General features: G+C 43.5%; 1 protein-coding gene across 1 annotated transcript in view; it reads left to right on the top strand.

The window, feature by feature from the left end:
• Positions 1 to 11,385: 11,385 nt before the first annotated feature.
• haus3 (HAUS augmin-like complex, subunit 3) overlaps positions 11,386 to 19,856 on the top strand; it is a 30,599-nt gene continuing 22,128 nt past the window's right edge. The window contains exon 1 of the mRNA XM_071333551.1: positions 11,386 to 11,498. The gene's annotated coding sequence lies outside the window, so the exon portion shown is untranslated. The remainder of the gene's footprint in view (positions 11,499 to 19,856) is intronic.

Genomic DNA, 19,856 nt, shown 5'->3' with positions numbered 1-19,856 from the left:
TGACAGTAAAACATTCTTATGATGACAAAAATTTGTTGAAACCTACAATTCTAGCACATTTTCTCATAAAAAGTATATTTAAACACTGTCTTCTCAGGCAAATTTGCCGAAATGTTAAACTTGGAACCAATCAGAACTCCCGTACATACCCCTCGTGATGTATGCAGCCAATGGCCTGCTTATATCTACAACGTAAATGCAGCCTCTATTGAAAACGCGAGCTACTGTCTGATGAAGATGAACATATAGCTAGCTAGCTCCCAAAGACTGAAATAAGATTAACAGGTGTCACGACTTGGACTCAAATTTGATGACTTGAGACTCGATTTGATAGAAAATAAAAATGACCTGAACTCAACTTTTTTTTTTTGTACCAATGAATTGATAAATTGCCAAATACATCTTGTAATTAAATGTCTGCATAGGTTACAGGTCATGGTTTTTAGGCTATTGATATGCATTATTACTTTGACTTTGACTTTCTTCGAACTGAAGGCCATTAGGCCAATATCAGGATATTCCTAGATGTGAAATATCTTCACGCCCAGAAGAGCCTCCAGGCTTCCTTCATGACATTCAAGTTTGAATGAGGGAAAAAAATGATTACAGGGGCAGTTTGGAAAAACTAATCCCTTCCGAATCATCCACTGGAAAAACTGACATACTGGAGTAGTAATTACAGCACATAACCGACGTTAGTAATACTATAGTAATACTAGTCCTGTGCAAATAGGGTTTAGGACAACAACAAATCAAAATGTGTACTGTATGACAGAGTGATAGTCCGTTTGTCACTGTATTAGACTAAGCAGAGTTGATTTGATGATGTTGAAATGTTGAAGTTGAAATGGTGCTGGGATAGTGGAGGCAGCTCCTGTTTCCTTTGCAACTTGCGGTAACTCTGTCGTTAAGTGGTCCGAAACATTAACTTGCTTGACCATGCTGTAGGTCATGTCTCTTACTGTACATGCAATATGCTTTCTGGACTTCACTGTACAGAGGTTGCTATCTGGCTTTGTGATAAAACAAAGGTGTGGTTGAATTTATTCTTGTAACGTAATCGGGAAGCAATTACAGGGAGTGAATTTAATAAATAAATGAAACATGGAACAAAACAAGAAACATGAGTAGCGTAAAGACATGAGACACAGGAACAGAAACAGAGTCAGTAATGCCTGAAGAAAGAACCAAGGGGAGTGACAGATGTAGGGGAGGTAATCATGAAGGAATTGTCCGTAGAGCTCCGAGACTGGATTGTGTCAAGGCACAGATCTGGGGAAGGGTACCAAAAAATGTCTGCAGCATTGAAGGTCCCCAAGAACACAATGGCCTCCATCATTATTAAATGGAATAAGTTTGGAACCACCAAGACTCTTCCTAAAGCTGGTCGTCCGGCCAACTGAGCGATCGGGGGGGGGGTCAGGGATGTGCCAAGAACCCGATGGTCACTCTGACAGAGTTCCTCTGTGGAGATGGGAGAACCTTCTAGAAAGACAACAATCTCTGCAGCACTCCACCTATCCGGCCTTTATGGTAGAATGACCAGACGGAAGACACTTCTCAGTAAAAGGCACATGAGGGCCCGCATGAAGTTTGCCAAAAGGCACCTAAAGGACTCTCAGACCATGAGAAACATGATTATCTGGTCTGATGAAACCAAGATTTTGAACCTTTTGGCCTGAATGCCAAGCGTCACGTCTGGAGGAAACCTGGCACCATCCCTACTGTGAAGCATGGTGGTGGCAGCATCATGCTCTGGGGATGTTTTTCAGTGGCAGGGACTGGGAGACTAGTCAGGATCAAGGGAAAGATAAACGGAGCAAAGTACAGAGAGATCCTTGATGAAAACCTGCTCCAGGGCGCGCCGGACCTCAGACTGGGACGAAGGTTAACCTTCCAACAGGACAACGACCCTAAGCACTTCTAAAACTCAGGATTGGCTTTGGGACAAGTTTCTGAATGTCCTTGAGTGGCCCTGCCAGAGCCCGGACTTGAACCCGATCAAACATCTCTGGAGAGAACTGAAAATAGCTGTGCAACGACGCTCCCCAACTTGACAGAGCTTGAGAGGATCTGCAGAGAACAATGGGAGAAGCTCCCAAAATAAAAGTGTGCCAAACTTGTAGCGTCATACCCAAGAAGACTTGAGACTGTAATCGCTGCCAAAGGTGCTTCAACAAAGTACTGAGTAAAGGGTCTGAACACTTACATAACTGTGATATCATTTTATTTTTTATACATTTGCAAAAAAAATCAAAAACTGTGTTTTTGTCATTATGGGGTATTGTGTGTAGATTAATAAAAAATATAATACATTTTAGAGTAAGGCTGTAACAAAATGTGGAAAATTCAAGGGGTCTGAATACTTTCCGAATGTACTGTATGTCTAAAGACAGCTGTAACATCGCACTACCTTCAATACATATGGGGTGAAGATATATTCTGCCGAATTAATTACAATATTTGTGAGGAAGAAAAAGCCTACAGATAGATCATGCTTTCCATCCAATCCTGCAACCTCTGCTGCATACAGGTAGGCCATATGATCCTGCTTGCTCTTGACTCCAGAGAAGTAACGATGTGACGTGATATCCCTAGTTTTTAATTACTGCTAACATGAATGACTGACTTTAAAATGCATGTGTAAAAAGCGGTTTATTTCTGTATCTTATGTTTTGAAAATGCATCACCGTTTATGGCTGTAATGACAGGCTACATTTGTGAGGGGATTGTGCATGCGTGTTCGCCCGGTGTGCATGTGTATGCTGCAGGGGTCGCAAGCTTTGAACCACTCCTTGATGGGGGTCAAGGGTCAAAAAGTTTGAAAACCGGCGCAATGTGCGACTGACATGTTTTCCATTTGCTCCCGCATTATTCTTAAAGTTTATGTGAATTTTACAGCAAAACCATTTTTATTTTCAAATATTACTTTGGTGATCCCTTTCTGTAATACCCAAGACTACTGTGCTTTCAACTGTCTGCATGTCGACGAAACATAAGGCCAAAAACACGACTTTGAGAAAACCTGGCCTACAAGACACATTTTTATAACCTCCTGAGTCTGAGGGCCTAGAGACTCGCACTTTACCCAGGGGTGCGGCTTTGCCTGGTGGCGCTGAAATGAAAATTCTCGAGGCCATCAAGCTACCACGCTCTGAGATAGTTGAAAGGAAAACGGAGGTAGTTGCTACGATTGAGGTCCGAATACAAGAGGTTTCTGATACTTTAAAAGCAATTTTAACTATCCTGCGAAATGAGACGGTGCCAGCTGTCACTCAAAACAACAGAGTTGCACACCATGATGATTGCAGCACTGGAGACCTCTGCTACCAGTGTCTCCAACCTGACTACCTCCCTGGAGGCTGACGTGAAACGCCTGGCTGCAGATCTGAAAAAGGTACAGGAGAGCTGTGTGAACTTTGAAGAATTTTCACTCCGCAATAACATGAGACTGGTATCGGTCCCAGAGTCAGCGGAAATGCCTCGCACCACAGATTTCATCTCCAGGCTGCTGAAGGATGTTCTCGCCATGGATGAGAAACCCCTGATTGATCGTGCCCACCGGTCACTGCGCCCAAAGCTCCGGGACGGTGAGAGGCCCTGTGACATCATTTTTCGAGTGCACTTTTTCCATGAGAAGATGGAGATTCTCAGACGAGCCTGCAATACCACTCTGACCTATCAAATCAAACTATTTGTCACATGCTCCGAATATAACAAGTGTAGACCTTACCGTGAAATGCTTACTTACAAGCCCTTAACCAACAGTGCAGTTCAAGAAGAGTTAAGAAAATATTTACCAAATAAACTAAAGTTAAAAATAATAAAAAGCAACACAATAACATAACAAAAACAAGGTTATATACAGGGGGTACCGGTACCAAGTCAGTGTGCGAGGGTACAGGTTAGTTGAGGTCATTTGTACATGTAGGTAGGGGTGAAGTGACTATGCATAGATAATAAACAGCGAGTAGCAGCAGTGTACAAAACAAATGGGGGGAGGGGTCAATGTAAATATTAAATAGTCCGGTGGCCATTTGATTAATTGTTCAGCAGTCTTGTGGCTTGGGAGTAGAAGCTGTTAAGGAGCCTTTTGGTCCTAGACTTGGCGCTCCGGTACCGCTTGCCGTGCAGTAGCAGAGAAAACAGTCTATTACTTGGATGACTGGAGTCTCTGACAATTTTTTGGGCTTTCCTCTAACACCGCCTATTATATATGTCCTGGATGGCAGGAAGCTTGGCCCCAGTGATGTACTGGGCCATACGCACTACTTTCTGTAGCGCCTTACGGTCAGATGCCGAGCAGTTGCCATACCAGGCGGTGATGCAACCGGTCAGGATGCTCTCGATGGTGCAGCTGTAGAACTTTTTGAGGATCTGGGCATCCATGCCAAATCTCTTCAGCCTCCTGAGGGGGAAAAGGTTTTGTCGTGCCCTCTTCACAACTGTCTTGGTGTGTTTGGAACATGATAGTTCATTGGTGATGTGGACACCAAGGAACTTGAAACTCTCGACCTGCTCCACTACAGCCCCGTTGATGTTAATGGCGGCCTGTTCAGCCCGCCTTTTTCTGTAGTCCACGATCAGCTCCTTTGTCTTGCTCACATTGAGGGAGAGGTTGTCCTGGCACCACACTGCCAGTTCTCTGACCTCCTCCCTATAGGCTGTCTCATCGTTGTCGGTGATCAGTACACGTCCTGGTAATCCATCTGGCCCCGCGGCTTTGTGAATGTTGACCTGTTTAAAGGTTTTGCTCACATCGGATAGCGTTATCACACAGTCATCCAGAACAGCTGGTGCTATCGTGCATGATTCAGTTTTACTTGCCTCGAAGCGAGCATAAAAGGCATTTAGCTCGTCTGGTAGGTTCACGTCACTGGGCAGCTCGCGTCTGGGTTTCCCTTTGTAGTCCGTAATAGTTTAAGCCCTACCACATCCGACGAGCGTCAGAGCCGGTGTAGTAGGATTCAATCTTAATTCTGTATTGACACTTTGCTTGTTTGATGGTTCGTCTGAGGGCATAGCGGGATTTCTTATAAGTGTCCAGATTAGTGTCCCGCTCCTTGAAAGCGGCAGCTCTAGCCTTTAGCTCAATGCGGATATTGCCTGTAATCCATGGCTTCTGGTTGGGATATGTACGTACGGTCACTGTGGGGACGACGTTGTCGAGGCACTTATTGATGAAGCCGATGACTGAGGTGGTATACTCCTCAGTGCCATTGGATGAATCCCGGAACATATTCCAGTCTGTGCTTGCAAAACAGTCCTGTAGCGTAGCATCTGCGTCGTCTGACCACTTCCGTATTGAGCGAGTCACAGGTACTTCCTGCTTTAGTTTTTGCTTGTAAGCAGGAATCAGGAGGATAGAATTATGGTCAGATTTGCCAAATGGAGGGCGGGGGAGAGCTTTGTATGCATCTCTGTGTGTAGAGTAAAGGTGGTCTAGAGTTTTTTTTCTTCTGGTTGCACATGTGACATGCTGGTAAAAATTTGGTAAAACGGATTTAAGTTTGCCTGCATTAAAGTCGCCGGCCACTAGGAGTGCCGCTTCTGGGTGAGCATTTTCTTGTTTGCTTATGGCCTTATAGATTTGATTGAGTGCGGTCTTAGTGCCAGTGGTGGTAAATAGACGGCTACGAATAATATAGTTGAGAACTCTCTTGGTAAATTGTGTGGTTTACCGCTTATCATAAGGTACTCTACCTCAAGCAAGCAATACCTTGAGACTTCTTTAATATTAGACATCACGCACCAGCTGTTATTGACAAAAAGACACACACCCCCACCCCTCGTCTTACCAGACGTAGCATCTCTGTTCTGCCGGTGCATGGAAAATCCCACCAGCTCTATATTATCCGTGTCGTCGTTCAGCCACGACTCAGTGAAACATAAGATATTACAGTTCTTAATGCCCCGTTGGTAGGATAATCGTAGGTCATAAATTAGATTTTCCAATGACAGCATGTTAGCAAGTAGAACGGATGGCAGTGGGAGTTTACTCGCTAGCCTACGGATTCTCAGAAGGCAGCTCGATCTCCGTCCTCTTTTCCTTTGTCTTTTCTTCATGTGAATGACGGGGATTTGGGCCTGTTTCCGGGAGAGCAGTATATCCTTCTCGTTGGACTCGTTAAAGGAAAAAGCTTATTCCAGTTCGTGGTGAGTAATCAGTGTTCTGATGTCCAGAAGTTCTTTTTGGTCATAAGAGACAGCAACATTATCTTACCTCATTTGCACACACTGTAAATATACTTTTTCTACTGTATTATTGACTGTATGTTTGTTTATTCCATGTGTAACTCTGTGTTGTTGTATGTGTCGAACTGCTTTGCTTTATCTTGGCCAGGTCGCAGTTGTAACTGAGAACCTGTTCTCAATAAATAAAGGTGAAATAAATAAATACAAATAAAAACATTAGATGCAAAATAAGTTAAAAAATAAGTTACAAACAATGCAAAATAACTAACAAAATATCACAATTGGTCAGGAGCATGTAAAACGTCAGCCATCCTCTTCGGCGCCATCTTAATATGCCAAGGACAGAGTTTCTCTATCTACCAGGACTACTCCCCCACTGTGTCGAGGAAGCGCGCAGCTTTCGGGCAGACCAAACTACTACCACGGGACCATCCAGCTGTGAAGTACAGAATGCGATTCTCGGCCCATCTATGGCTTTCTCATGATGGAAAAGACTACACCTTTGATTCTCCGGAGGAGACTATTCAACTCCACATCAAGAAGTCTTGAACTTGCTCATAGATCAGCAACTGTTGCTTGCTAACTGTGGATAGTACGTAAGTAGTAGCCCACCTGTGGTATAACTATGTTTAGTTATAACTGTACTATTTCTGTAAAGTTCGGGAGTTGGCGAACCCAGGTGAGCTACTATTCACGCTTATTTGATGTGATCGAATGTTTTGATCATCTAGTGTGCTTGCCTTAAAAGCATTCAGTCATTTTTATTTTTCAGTTTTACGTAATTCCTTTGTTTCTATGCTGTCTCAATGACCTATTCAGTATGTTTACATATTGTCTCATTGACTTTTGGTTATTTGTTTACCACATCCGTTTGTCTCGACCCAGTAAACAGTAAATGTTCTGAGGCTACATGTTTTTGGGGGTCTTTATTTCAATGTTGAAGGCTTTGAACATAATTTATACCCATCAAACGTTCAATGTTGCACAGACGTAGTTTTGTGGTCTTGGCTGTACATTGTCACATCGTCCAACTATATATATTTTTTCTGGGGTTGTTTCACCAAGATTTGCTTACTTCAAATGAGAGGTTTTTGGCTGAGAGCCTTAGTACATTTTATTTATTTTCTCTCTCAATACCTGTTATAAGACTGGGAATATAATTTTATACATCTGGTGCTTTTCAAATTTGGTTTGCACATGGGATTCACTTTTACATTTTTTTCTGTTTTTTTGCTGCTTGATTCACTAACGCAGAACGCTACTTTAAATGGCGGGACTGTGGGTTTGGGTTTAACACCGCACTCTCACACACATACTGTGTGAAGAAAACATGTTTGTACCTCGTTTGGGGAGGTATTGTCTGGGGTGGGGGGAGGAAGGAGTTCGAATTGTTCAGTTCTAATGTTGTCATTCTGTCTTTTTTGTTTTTTTCCTGTACATTTCCCAAGTATCTTACACCGTACATTATTACTCTGAGGCAAGTTATCCTGGGGTTTTTGGCTATTCATTGCTTTTCCACTCTATGCTCTAATGACAGGGTTGTATAACGGGAGTGCTCAGGGTGGCCGAAATAATACCATCAAGTACATTTCATGGAACATCAAATGGGCTAACAAGAGGCTGCTGACATATTTTAAAGGGTTTGAATGCAAATTTAGCAAGAGGCTTTCTTGAGGACTGGTGTGCACTTTAAGATTCACAGGGACTGGGTTGGTCAACTGTGTCACTCAGACTTTCATAGTAAATCAAAAGGTGCTGCCATTTTGGTTGATAAATCCTCTCCCTTTGTAGCTTCTGAGGCTATTGCTGATCCTAAGGGACAGTACGTCATAGTAACTGTTAAACTTTTCTACCCCTCTTGTTTTGGCTAGTGTTTATGCCCCCAATTGGGATGACACATGTTTCACTTCTACCTTTTTATCTGCTATACCCAATGTAGATTCCCATTCGTTGATTTTGGGGGGGGGGATTTCAACGGTACAATATCCCCAGTTCTTGACAAGTCCTCACAAAGAACTACAGGCCCATCTAAATGTGCCCTACTTATTCAATCTTTTCTTCAGAAATATGCTATGTGTGAGGCCTGCCGTTCCCTAGACAGTATTCCTTTCTTTTCTCATGTTCATCAAACATACTCCCGCATTGATTACTTTTTTTGGGACAAAAAAAACGTCTGCCTGTACTTTTGAGAGTATTGTTATTTCTGACCATTCACCATTAGTGCTTGAACTAGAGTTTCCCCAGAAACCTCCTCTGTGTTATCAATGGCGTCTTAACTCCATTTTACTCTCAGATAAGGAGTTTGTCAATTTCATTTCTTCTGAAATCACCTTATTCCTAGAAATAAATTCAACTGCAGGTATGTCCTGCTCTTCCATATTGGAGTCCTTCAAAGCATACCTACGTTGACAAATTATTTCTTATACAACCAATAAAAACAAAGCTCGCTCTCAGCGGCTTCGAGACCTGAGCGAAGCCATAGCTACATTGGATGAGAAGTATGCCACAAATCCTTCCTCTGATCTATATAAAGAATGCCAGCTACTCCGATCTGAATTTGACGAGCACTCTACCAGACAAGCTGAACAATTACTCTTATGAGGTCGATACAGAGTGTATGAGCAAGGCGACAATGCCAGTAAACTACTTGCACATCAGATCTGTAAATCTGAGGCCTCACGTTTAATCCCACAAATAAGGACCCTGTCTGGTGCTACCACAGTTATACATACAGAGATCAATGATCAATTCAAACAATTTTACTCTGCGCTATACACCTCTGAATCTCCTCAAGACCCTTTGTTGATTGATTCGTCTGAATATGCCTTCAATTGATACAGACTCCCATGACGGTTTAGAAGAAGAATTTACACATGGAGATTGCAACTGCAGTATCTGCAATGAAAACGTTTTCCGGTCTGCTTTGCCCATTCCTGTCTTGATTATTTGCAGAGTACCTTAATACGTCAAAGCTACTGCCTAGTCTTTATCAGGCTTCAATTTCATTACTATTAAAGAAAAACAAAGACCCCCTGGAATGTGGATCTTATCACCCAATCTCACTTTTAAACTGCGACTACAAAATCCTAGCCAAGCTTTTAGCCATCCGTATGGAAGGCTCGCTGCACCAAGTAATACAATCTGACCAGACTGGCTTTGTGAGAAATAGGCATTTGTTTTTCAATATTAGACGCCTTATGAATATACTGTACTCCCCAGCGTCGGGGGACCCAGATGTGGTGGTCGCGCTCGATGCGGAAAAAGCTTTTGACCGCGTTGAGTGGGACTACCTAACAGCTGCCCTTTATAGATTTGGCTTTGGTCCCAAATTCATTGCTTGGATAAAGAGGATTTATTTCTCTCCCATAGCTTCAGTACGGACTAATAACTTGTCCTCTGACTATGTTCCCTTGCACTGTGGATCCAGACAGGGTTGTTTTTTTTGGTAATCGAGCCCCTCGCCGTCGCACTGCGCACTAATGATGCTAATGATGCTTAGATCAGAAAGTCTCGCTATATGCTGACGACCTCCTTTTGTTTATCTCCAACCCTGATACCTCATTACCACATGCCTTATCTATTCTTAAACAGTTGATTTGCTGTACAGCTTTTGGATCGGGTTCAGCGCAAACTGAAAATGAGGATTGCCATAAATGAATATGCAGCTCCCAATTTTTTTTTGAAATGTTGATCAAGAATATGAACATTTTACTTTGCAAGCTCACCAGCAATGGGGCATAAAGCAACAATACTAGCATAGGACTGCTGGTCTTTTGGTAAGTCAAAATTGCTTGAAATGTATCATTTAGGCCGACTTATGAAACTTGCATTTGGAATTTGTTAAAATTAATTACATAACCAAAATGTGTTGTAGACAAAATAATGAAAAAGGTATATCTGGTAGCCTCAATAAATAGACAAAGATTTGTAGTTTAACAAGTCATTGCCTGTATCGATTTTTTATACTTGACTTAACTTGTGGCCTGACTTAACTTGCTCTTAGAATGCAAGACTTGGACGTGACTGGAGACTCGACCCTTTCTACTGGAGACTCGACCCATTCTACTGGAGACTCGACCCATTCTACTGGAGACTCGACCCATTCTACTGGAGACTCGACCCATTCTACTGGAGACTCGACCCATTCTACTGGAGACTCGACCCATTCTACTGGAGACTCGACCCATTCTACTTGGGACTCGACTTGAGACTTAGAACTTGCTTGTGACTCAAATAATAGTGACTGGAAAACCGATATGGGACCGAGTGCACTTAAAATATGCAGCATGCAATACGAATTGCCTTGATCGTACGAAGAGGGACTCCGTTAGCCATTTAGCCAATTTATTGAAAGTGAGGCCAATGTTAGTTTGACTAGCCTAGCCAGCTACTGTTTCAATGTCAAGTTGCGTTTTATTAGCTAGCTATCTCTGTCAGTGAATAAAAAAAATGTAATCATGTTTTGGCATGATTGTCTAATTTCAAGTAACTAGCTGCAGGCTTAAAGAAACATTCAATTATATACTTTGCATAGAACCCAAATAAAAGCATGTTGATAACTGTGTCGTATGCTAAAATGGAGGTTTAAAAACGAAAGCTGCATATGCATATTAGCCAATACATATGGCATAGCCTACACATATAGGATACCTTGCAATACGATCTTAACAGTTGTACAATGTACTCTGCAATATGAACCAGAGTTAGTTATTAGTTTTCAAATACCATCTACTAAATACCATGGTGGGCGTGCATAGGAATATAAGGTATGGAGAATGATAAAGACCCTTTAGGATTCTAGAAAAAGCAGTTGGGAAATGAATGTTTGAGTTTCAAATACTAAATGTTCAGTGTGTTGGAGTCAATTTGGGTTTATCTTATATTATGGTAATATTTGGCCAATTACACTCCAGACCACTAGGTGCAGATAAATGGTGGCGGTAAACACACATCAGGGGATCTATAAACACCAGTGGAGGCTGCTGAGGGGAGAACAGCTCATAATACTGGCCGGAACAGAGCAAATGGAATGGCAAACACCTGGAAACCATGTGTTTGATGTATTTGATACCATTCCACTGACTCCGCTCCAGTCATTACCACAAGCCCGTTCTCCCCAATTAAGGTGCCACCAACCAACTGTGATAAACACAGGTGTTTGAACATATGGTGTGTGCGTGGATGGTGGGAGAGCTCATGGTTCTTACCACAATCAAACAAAGGTAAGAAAACACAAGGAACTCCAAACAAGATACAAAGGATTGCTACAGTCAACTCTACAGATCAAGATTCATTCATTCAAGGTAACCCCTATTGCTAGTTTGAAGTGCGTAAAGAAGTCTACCATCCACTCACCTGACTGAGTATATTTAGGTGGTTTACATGATTAACTTTCCTACTAACCTTCTAAAAGTTGACAGTGCCAAAATCTTATCGATCCATTCATTATTCTACTAAATATGACTTAAGTGTGAGACATGTTTTCAATAATGTACATTTCATGCATATACAGTACATTCGAACAAAGAACACCATCTAATAGTGTTTCAGCATTTGAGTGCAGAGACAAGTGTCAAAAGGTGTCTCAGGCAGTGTTTGAAGTATCTAAATATAGTGTAACCTACCAACCAAGTGCCATGGAGGGCACAATCTTACAATGCTGTAGTCCAGAAATTAGAGCTTTTCCAGCTATGCCAAAAGCCTGGGCTTCTGGTGGAGAATGTAGAACTGCTGTGGCATGCATTCATGGATGCCAAGGGAAGCCAGGCTTCCCCAAAGAAATTGAACAAGGATTTATTTATTTATTTTATCTTTCGTCTCTGTGTTCCATAATTTTCCTTCAATTCGCAAGGCTGAATGTATCTCATCAGAAAAAGAATCAGAGTTAGTGAAACAGCGCGTCTGTATGTGTAGCCCATCTGACGCTGTCTGGTCAAAAAGTTGAATTTCAGTTGAATTGTTGAAGATGATGAAAGGTTGAAGATGATGGGATGGTTAACTAAGAAACAAAAGCATACATGGTTGTGATTTTCTACTAACCAAATATAGATTAACAAATGCTCATGAATCTCAATAACATTAAAAAGTTGGTGAACAAACACAGGCGAACATGAGTAAAGGAAATTATTGATCAAACAATACAGTGAATGTTCTCAAATTATAGTATAAACTTAAGAAATAAGAACAAACTTTGTCATAAATGCTTCCAAAATACACAAAGGTGTCTTGTAACAAAACACAAACTGAAATGGTAAGGTCTGCCACACTGATTATTGACAGGTGTGGGTATTTAAAGGTGGTGAAAGAGCTGGAGTCCAGCCTCTGCTGGAGGGGGTTTGACAGGGGATGGTGGTTGGTGATAGTCTCAGGTTAGTGGCAATTCGACCACAGCTGCCCGAAATATGGAAAAATATTTCCCTCTAAGAATAGCCATTTCCATCTTCATCCTTCATGGCTGGTGTAGGAGGAGATGGGAAGAATGTAGGTCCGACATTTTGAGGACATGGGGCTCGGCTTTCCATTCCCTGCACTTGAGGCAGGAATGATGGTGTTGACGCACAGCTTGACGTCCCTTCAGAACCCAGAAATGGTGGCGGATGTTAGCAAACACCAGGATGGAGAAGCTTGTCATCATAGTGATTGATGAGGAGCCAAGCGATTGGGTTATTCGGATCCAGCACTACTGGGTGCACCAAGTCTGGTTTAAGAGTCTCAGCTCTCCGGAGCCTGCCCCCAACTCAAAGGAGACCTGTAGACTTGTCCAATTCAGGAGAAAGGTTTTGGAGGTGGCTTTTCAAGGGGGCCACTTTACTTACTACTTAACAGCGAATGGAGGTCTTCTGGGATGGAAGTTCTCTGGGAGTGCTGGAGAAGCAGGATCTCACATTAAATGGTCAGTAGCTGGAGAACCAGGGTTTTGAGAGTGAGTTTGGTTGATGAAGCCACTTACTGGTCCAATCAGTTCCTTCCAGGTACTGAAGTGACTTGCATCTGGCAGAGGAAGCACAGCTTCCTGGGGGGCTTGGGTAAGTGGTTTCCTCAACTCTGATAGGTTTTCCTGTGGCGCTATGGGGGGGATAGGTGAAGGAAGGGAGGGCCATGATTCCACATGTGAAGAGCAAACAATTTAGCCAGACTCTCCTCGGGTGATGTCATCTGCTGTGGTGTTCTGTGTGTCAACATACCTCCAGTCCTGGGTGACGTGTGGTCCAGGATTTCAGTTACAGGGTCGGCAACAACAAAGACTTTGTATCGACTGAATTCTGAGTGCAACCAAGTCAACACTAGTGGAGTCTGACCACAGAACTGTCCTGTCCATAGGTAAGGTGATCTCTGTCTGTAACAGCTTGGCTAGCTGGTCACCTGTAAGTGCAGTTCAAGGTGGGGAATGGAGAGAGGATGTTTAGGAGCTACTCTTGAGTGAGCCATGGCAGTAGGAGACATGGACTTGTGCCTGCTGGGTTTCTATCCTGAGAAATGCCACTGACCCATAAGCATGCTCTGAAGAATCATAGAACACATGCAACTCTTTGGAAAGTGACTCTATGGGATGTACACTGGGGCTATAGCATCTGGATCTTGAGTCGGGGAAAACACATTCCCACTCAGTCCAGGCCTGATTGATAGTGACTCTGTGGGGGATTGGGTCATCCCACTCTTTTATTCATCCACAGTCGCTGTAGCAGGACTTTACCTTGGGCGGTGAAGGTTGATATGAAACGCAGTGGGTCGTACTGACTTGCCAAGACTTTGTACACATTTGTAGCGGTATTGTTAGAGAAGGGTAAAGATTTTAGTTCGGGTGCCAGGCAGGTATTAACTACTCCGATATGAAAAGAGAAGGATAGGGATACCGCTACCAGTCACACACATCAGCAGAGGAGACTGCCTAGAATGTAGCCTGTTTGCTAGATAGTTAGTGGAAAGGATAAGACACACCATATAACCACAAGTCACAGCACAGGGGTATCCCAACCAATAATGCCCCATACACTAATAATAAATAGATCAACTCAGAGGCAATTTCATAGAGGCAACAGACAATAACAAACCCAGTTATTAGATTTGCAAATATCTGTATTCCTTACATAGAGTGAAAAGGGAGTTAGGTACATTCATGTGTGAGTGTGTAGTTCAAAACAAAAAAGGACTTTAAAATTGTACCCAAAGTCTCATTGGCCAATACAAAATAAATAAATCCACACAGTTCCAAAAATATAATAACAAGCAATATACTCAAACCCACACCCCCTTTAACACAAATGTCAAAACCAGTGCATTTACAGATCCCATCTGCACTGAACAGAAAGTCAGCTCCAGTGTAATGCACTAGAGAGGGCTATGGTGTTTGCTGTGAACTTCCGGCTTGCAGCATATTTACTTCCTCCTACCTGACAGCTGGTGTGCTCTTAAAGTGGCAGCACGGTGAAGGCTCCGTGCAGGATTTCACCACACAATTATCAGGGTAAGGCTCTTGTACTCAACTGGTCAGTGCTTGTAGCCCAATCTATCTGATGGACGGTGCCAACTCAGGCCCAGGGTACCCTGTCTTGGTTTTGTTCGGTCATGACAACCAGAGTTTAGCGCTTTCAGATCGCGCTTCAGGAGGTAGCTGGTCAACTCCAGATGAACGGTTGCTGGCCCACTGCTGTATTTCAGAGCCCCTTGAAGCTAGCAGTTGTCGCATTCTGACCAGTAGTTGTTTGGACTCCTGGATGGTGGGAAGGCTTTGTAGACATATGAGTGCAGTGCTGAGTTATGGATGTCTCTTCTCTCAGTTGTCCAGCACGTTTCTGCAATGCATATGTGGCACAACATGGACTGCAGGTAGTGCCAAAGGGTAAGACTTGCCACTCATATACATCTGGGGGTTTTCCTTTCTCATTCCCCTCCACAGGAATCTCAGGAGAGAGCGGTCTTTGGGAGGCAGTCGTACCTGGTGAAACATGGACTCGATGTCTCCACTGATGGCGACGCTGTTCTGGTGGAATCAGAGGAGCACATTGCGCAAGGATGGTCCCAGGGTGGGTCCAGGGAGGAGATGTTCATTCTAGGATTCTCCCTGGTACAGGAAGGAGTAATTGAACATCATGAGAATGCGGGATTTACCAGAATTCTTTGTTGGGGTCCATCTAACCTGATCTGTGTTGAGATGGCAATGTAGCCAGCATTGACCAACTAAATTACCTTTTGGTTGTAGATGGTAGCCAACTCAGGTTTGCACTCTAATTGCCTCTCTGTACGTCGGAGGATAGGTATGACTGCTACCTTGGTGGCATGGATTTTGGGTGCCATATTAGTGTGAAGGAGGGGTGTTGAGTAGTGGTCAATCCCATTAATGGAGTCTAGTAAAGACATGGCTTCTGTATCTTGTATCTGTATCTAACTTCTCATCCTGGAAAGGGAGCACATCAACTTGCCGTAGTTTCTCTGTGTTGTAGAGTAAGTTAGATTTGGGAGTAAGAAATGTTGTGAGCAGGCACTGCTGCAGAGTGGACTGGTCTAGGAGATGGGTAGGGCCTTGGAGTGTCCATCCAAGTCTACTCTTTAAGGCTGCTGGTGCTCCTGGTGGACCTAAGTGAACATGCTCAATGGAAGTGATGAGATGGAGGGGGTTATCAGATCCAATGAGGAGGAGGTTGAACTCTGGAGAAGGCACGTAGAGGGAGGCCTTTGAGGTGATGGTGGCGTCTCTGCATTATATCTACTGGGTAGCTTTGTTCTACAAGGCCCATCTTGTTGGAGGTGAATGCACCCTGGCTGGTGAATTTCTTGTTGCAAGTGGACTGTGGCTCCTGCTAGTGTCTCTGTCTCTTGTAGGATTGTCCAAAGCACTAGGTCTTCAGCTGCTCCATTGAGCCCTAAGTGCTTGGTAGCAGCTGACAGTAGCAGTATGCGTTCTGAGCCATCATCAAGAATGGCATAAGTCTCAAGATGTTGATCTTTGTTACTCAGGATGACTTTAACAACCTTCAAGAGTACTTTGGGGGAATGGCTTTGTGGGTTGACATAGAAGACTCTAGAGTCTGGTTTTCTGTTGTGGACATCATGCAAGATGCTTTCTGTGACACTTGGTGCAGGGTTTCTTCAAGTTACACTCTGAAGACATATGTGGGTGTATGGAAGATTATCTGGTGGGTGAGGATTTGGAGGTAGAATTGGAACCATGCAGGACTGTAGCTGTATTAGATGAGGGTTTGGAGAATGTCTGGCGACCTTTCCTTTGTGTCCAAGATGGTACTTGGTGGAGCTCACCAACCTGGGCAGTGACTGCCTGACACTCTGCTTCATATTGCAGCCACAAGGAGAAGTACCTCAGATTGTACTGGACACCTGGCCTGGTTCTGTGGGCATGATGGGCATAACTGGCAACTTGTTCTGCTGATAACTTACTGAGGAGTTGCTAAACATGGGAGGAGCAGGCCAGCTCAGCAGATCCCTCTCCGTGCTGGAATGACTGGAGCATCCCCACCAGTGAGCGGATTCGAAGGGCAAAGCTACTGAAAGCTCTTGCTTGAATCACCTGGGCAGATTCTGAATGATTGCCATCTCTCTCAGGACTAGATGGTGGGGTTGGCTATATTTCTGGTCCAGTGCTGAGGAGTATGGCTGGGGGTCATTAGCATAAGCCAGGGCCATGTGGCAGGCAGAGACCAAGTGCAGGTGATCCAAGAGGATGTGCTACTTGTACTTCTCCGTTTCCTCCTCTGGCAGTAGGTTTGTGAGGGCCATTCTTAACGTTGCAAACTCTTCAGGATCTTCGTGAATGAAGTTGCGGAAGGAAGGTTCCTCTATCCGGGATGAATACCTGGGTCTCTCTGGAGCCACTTGTGGGGTGTGAATTGGCACTACTGGGACTAGCCATTGGTCGGACCGTTAGTGAGCAGTAGGCACGTCGAAGGCTTGTGAAACTGGTTAAGCTGGTTGGGGTCTACCATACTGCTGAAGGGCAGCACACTGGGGGGTTCACCTGAGGTCTCTCTGGGTTCAGGACGTTCTGGCTTTGAGAGGTGGGGACGTTTCGAGGTTCGTGCGCTGGGTAACGAGGCTGTCTTGGTGTAGGACTTGCATAGGACGGGGTAGGATAAATCTCTGGGTGGAGGAGGCTGGTATTAGTTGGAATAGACTTGTGGCTCTTGGTAGTATTGTGGTTGTTGGTGAAATTGCACAGTAGGTTGAGAGTTCATGAGAGATTCAGAGTGCACAGGAGGTCGATAGCGCATGGAAGGCCGGCTCACATCAGGTAGGGATGGAGCTTGTGAGGATGCTGATTGTTCAGGCTGAGGGGTTGGTAACATGTAACCTGTAGGGAGGGGAAGAGACTCCGTTTTACTCTGTGGGGGTTGGGGTGCATATGCTTCTTAATAAAAACCAATTTGAAGCAAGCCATTACACTTCGTTAATATCATGGCATTGCATTATTATTATTATTCATGTTATTACTTAAATATGAATCAACAAATTAAGAAATGCCAGGCTGGAGAGGATACGTCGCATTTTTTGTATTGACAACATTAATGGAATCAAAATAAAGATAATGTATGCCTACTTTGTCTGTTGGCTTTTCTGCATATAATTTGTTATAATACAGGTCCTATTTCGACTCACAAAACCATTCAAGCAAAGTCCGATGGGTTTACTCGGAGAACGTCACGAACCCTGCTGCTGCGGTCCTTCGATGGCCGTGGCATTGACATGTGTTCTTCAAAGAGAGGACAGCGTAATGAGAGACATAAGGTAGCCGAAACTACTGAAAACAGGCCTTTTACAAGATTAAATCATGACCGGAGCATTTCCTTCTTATTAAAGAGGGATGGAGTCCAGACATGCTACTTTAGGAAACTTTCTGAATAGACATATAGGCCTATGGAAAGGATCATCTCTCTCTCAGCACCCGTCAATCATGTCAGATACAAGAGCAAATATTTATCCTTTGCTTAAAACTTATTTAAAAACCTAACTTAGGCTTTCTGAAATTAGGCTAAAAGATAATGAATTGACAAGGAAAGTATGAAGGGGACAGCTATGCTATAGTATGGAGATGAAATTGCCAATCATTAAAATAGAAACAAATACACGTAACATGTCCATAGACTTTTTATCAGTGACGTCGATTATCGAGGGGGCGAGTGTTGGAAAGGTTTTTCAAATACTGTGAGGAACTATTATAATTTGAATGGATGTTAAAACAAATATTTACTTTGACTTACTGTGTTGAAGAAGAAAACAATTACTGAGAAGGTGAGCTGGGAACTTTCCTACATTTGTGAGAAGCAGATCAGGTTTACTTAATTTGCTAGCAAGTTAGGAAGCAATGAAAACGTGCATTGTATAAAAGAAAGTACACACAATAATGTTTTTACTAAAGTTCCATAGCCGATAGGCTCTACATACCTGCACATCTAGGGATTAGCAGGTCAAATCAAATCAAGTTTATTTTATATAGCCCTTCATACATCAGCTAATATCTCGAAGTGCTGTACAGAAACCCAGCCTAAAACCCCAAACAGCAAGCAATGCAGGTGTAGAAGCACGGTGGCTAGGAAAAACTCCCTAGAAAGGCCAAAGCCTAGGAAGAAACCTAGAGGAACCAGGCTATGAGGGGTGGCCAGTCCTCTTCTGGCTGTGCCGGGTGGAGATTATAACAGAACATGGCCAAGATGTTCAAAATGTTCATAAGTGACAAGCATGGTCAAATAATAATCAGGAATAAATGTCAGTTGGCTTTTCATAGCCGATCATTAAGAGTTGAAAACAGCAGGTCTGGGACAGGTAGGGGTTCCATAACCGCAGGCAGAACAGTTGAAACTGGAATAGCAGCAAGGCCAGGTGGACTGGGGACAGCAAGGAGTCATCATGCCCGGTAGTCCTGACGTATGGTCCTAGGCCTCAGGTCCTCCGAGAGAGAGAAAGAAAGAGAGGAGAGAATTAGAGAGAGCATACTTAAATTCACACAGGACACTAGATAAGACAGGAGAAGTACTCCAGATATAACCAACTGACCCTAGCCCCCCGACACATAAACTACTGCAGCATAAATACTGGAGGCTGAGACAGGAGGGGTCAGGAGACACTGTGGCCCCATCCGATGATACCCCCGGACAGGGCCAAACAGGAAGGATATAACCCCACCCACTTTGCCAAAGCACAGCCCCCGCACCACTAGAGGGATAACTTCAACCACCAACTTACAATCCTGAGACAAAGCCGAGTATAGCCCACAAAGATCTCCACCACAGCACAAACCAAGGGGGGGCGCCAACCCAGACAGGAAGGTCAAGCTTCAAAGGTCAATTGGAAAGAGATGTAGAACATTTTAATAGACAAAGTTAGAAAAACAATTGCTTTATAATCATTAGTAAATACTCCCGCTATTAGGTCAAGTTTATCTCCATAAAAATAAAGTTAATAAAAATAAATCCGAAAATGAATGTAGGCCTATTTAAATGGTGTTAATGGTCATTTTATTTTCATGGTCTTCATCCATAACCGTCAGTTACACGGTAAACGTCACAGCCCACATGCATATGTGGTCTCAATGTCTAAATAGTGACGGCAGGGCTAGTTCTAACTGCAGGACTTGGTGACTAGATAATGGGAGACAAAAGTGAGAGACGATAATGAGTAAAGACGCCTCCCTTCCATCTTTGAGGACATGCATT

The sequence above is a fragment of the Salvelinus alpinus genome, chromosome 11, assembly GCF_045679555.1.
Source record: "Salvelinus alpinus chromosome 11, SLU_Salpinus.1, whole genome shotgun sequence".
Taxonomy (NCBI): domain Eukaryota; kingdom Metazoa; phylum Chordata; class Actinopteri; order Salmoniformes; family Salmonidae; genus Salvelinus; species Salvelinus alpinus.
Note: the sequence above shows the minus strand (reverse complement) of the source record. Positions and strands in the feature narration are given on the sequence as shown.